Source organism: Cebus imitator, unplaced genomic scaffold, assembly GCF_001604975.1.
Source record: "Cebus imitator isolate Cc_AM_T3 unplaced genomic scaffold, Cebus_imitator-1.0 Scaffold35, whole genome shotgun sequence".
Lineage (NCBI taxonomy): Eukaryota > Metazoa > Chordata > Mammalia > Primates > Cebidae > Cebus > Cebus imitator.
Window position 1 is genome coordinate 9470906 of NW_016107350.1, and position 3147 is coordinate 9474052.

Consider the following 3147-nt stretch of genomic DNA (forward strand, 5'->3'; position numbering starts at 1 on the left):
AACTGCAAAAATTTTTTCCCATTCTGTTGGTTGCCGATTCACTCTAATGACTGTTTCTTTTGCTGTGCAGAAGCTGTGGAGTTTGATTAGGTCCCATTTGTCTATTTTGGCTTTTATTGCCAATGCTTTTGGTGTTTTAGTCATGAAGTCCTTGGTAACTTACATTTTTAATGAATCACCTTGAATTTATATATTTACTGCAGTGGCCTTGCCTAGAATAGTTAATATGTGAAAGAGTCCACATTCGTTTTCATTGAATGTTGTAGTCCTTACTTGTAATAACTGTTCCCAAAGAACAGTGCTAAGCCATTACAGTGTTCTTATATTTTAAATTTTTCTTTAAGGTGCTTAACACAAGTCGGATGCATATTTTCATATTCCCCCTTTTCAATACCATAAACTCATAATTTAGAGTCAGGTTAAAATACCCTATATTTTTATACTCTCTGGAATTTCCCGATGCCATAGCAATAAAAATTAGATTTGAAGTGTGTTCTGTACAACAATCTCTAAAGTACTCACAGGAAAGGTACTTTTTAGTTTATTCTAGTTTTATAGGTTCATGGACTGTGCCCAAGCTTTCGAAGAAACTATTGTTAGTTTCACTTAGAAATTAACTACTCTAGGAATACCCATGTATTAATTTGAAAGACTCTTATTCAAAATGCCTTTTGATTATTGAATGCCCGTGTTTGTATTTTTGTATTTTTTATTTTTTTATTTTACTTTAAGTTCTGGGATACATGTAGGTTTGTTACAAAGGCATATATGTGCCATGGTGGTTTGCTGCACCTATCAACTCATCATTTAGGTTTTAATTGAATGCCTATTTTTAAAAAACAGAGGCGGGAAAAAAACCTACTGTGCTTCTGCAGTTCTCAGGCTAAAGGAAATAACTTTATAAAGAAAAAAATAGAGGAAATAGCTCAATAGAAAAAATATCTTGCTGTAAAATTAGTTTACCTGGAAACCCCCAAAACTTTCCCCAAGAGTTTTTATTGGAAGAAGTATGGGTCATAATGAAATTTATTTTATCATGAAAATGAAACCATTTTATATATAAGGAGGAGAGAGAATGATGCAGTTATAATTCACAGACTTGGAGTTCTGGAAAATATTAAATCAGTCATTTGCCTCTAGCTAAACAGAATTTCACCCTTAAGAATCATTCAGGCAGATGATAATCTTAATTTGTTTGAAGAGCTTCTGAAATGGAATTCCGTACTCTTGGTAGCTTAGTATCTGCTATGGATTGAATTACTGAATTGTGTCTCCCCAAAATTCAGATGTTGAAGTCCTAACCCCCAATGTGACTATATTTGGAGATAGGGCCTACAAGGAGGTGATAAAGGTTAAATGAGGTCAAAAGGGTTGGGCCCTAACATGAAGGGGCTGATGTCCTTATAAGAAGAAGAGACACCAGAGCTCACTCTCCACCATGTGAGGACACAGCAAGAAGACAGCCATCTGAAAACCAGGAAGAAAGCCATTACCAGAAACTGAATCACCTGGCACCTCCATCTTACTTTTCAGCCTCCAGTGCTGTCAGAAAATATCCGTTATTTAAGCCATCTAGTCCTGGTGTCTTGGTCTGCTAGGGCCAAGTAATTCCCTACAGAGTAATTCTCTACACTTAGCTTTTACAAGCATATGGGTTTCTTTGGAAAGGAAGTCCATCATTGATATCACATAGTGGAACTTAAAAAGAGCTAGAGGGGCAAATCAGAGATGTTTCCTAAGAAAATAAAGGTAAGAAAGAGACCCTTTGTCACTTACAGGAAACCTTCACCTCCTCAAGTAGTCTGATGTTAGGTTGATGATTCTCTTACAGCCTGATCTTGTCTCCATGGTAGTCACAAGGAAAAACATTATTCTACTGTGATGGTTAATATTCAGTGTCAACTTGATTGGATTGAAGGATGCAAAGTCTCGTTCCTAGGTATGTCTGTGAGGGTGTTGCCAAAGAAGAATAACATTTGAGTCAGTGGACTGGGAAAGACAGACCCACCCTCAATCTGGGTGGCCAGAATAAAAACAGGCAGAACGAGAAAAGACTAGACTGGTTTAGTCTTCTGACTTACATCTTTCTCCTGTGCTGGATGCTTCCAGCCCTCAACCATCAGACTTCAAGTTCTTCAGCTTTGGGACTCAGACTGGCTTCCTTGCTCCTCGGCTTGCAGACAGCCTATTGTGGGAGGTCACCTTTTGATCATGTGAGTCAATATTCCTTAATAAACTCCACTTTATATATACATATATATATATATATATATATATACACACATATATAGTATCAGTTTTGTCCCTCTAGAGAAAAATGACTAATATACCTGCTATTACCAAAAACTCTACTGTGAGAAGGTAGATTATCAACCTTATCTTTAAAAAGATACGATTCTGGTATGATACCAGAATATCACTGGCAAAGTCACAAGGGCTTTCTGGATCTTCTGCAAATATTTTGTTCCACACATTTTTCTTTTGTCTTGGTCCAGATTTAGGGATAAGAATGTATAAATTTCATCATTATTGCATCATTCCCACAGACCTCAACAGCTAGAATCCATCTTAAAATGGTGGTCTTCAAACTGACATACCTCTGTCTCCTGAGGCACAGCAATACCACTTTGATACATTTGTACAGCAAAGACCCTGGAGTAAAAGATACTTTTTACAGGTGGATGGGGATGTGAAGAGGCCTGTGCTCCTTTCCAACCATTTCCTTCATGTTTACCATATTCCTGCTATACAAAAATAGAAGATTCTCAACCATACCAAATCTTACTACACTGTGTGCCTCAAGAGCTACATTGTGTAATACAGTAGCCAGTAGAGAAGTGTGCCTCTTGAGCACTTGAAATATAGCTGGTCGGCCAGGCACAGTGGCCTATGCCTGTAATCCCAGATTACAGGAGACTGGGATTACTTTGGGAGACTGAGGTGGGTAAATCACGAGGTCTGGAGATCGAGACCGTCCTGGCCAACATAGTGAAACCCTGTCTCTACCAAAAATAGAAAAATTAGCTGGGTGTGGTGGCAGGCACCTGTAGTCCCAGCTACTCAGGAGGCTGAGGCAGGAGAATCGTTTGAACCTGGGAGGCAGAGGTTGCAGTGAGCCGAGACTGCACCATTCCACTTCAGCCTGGT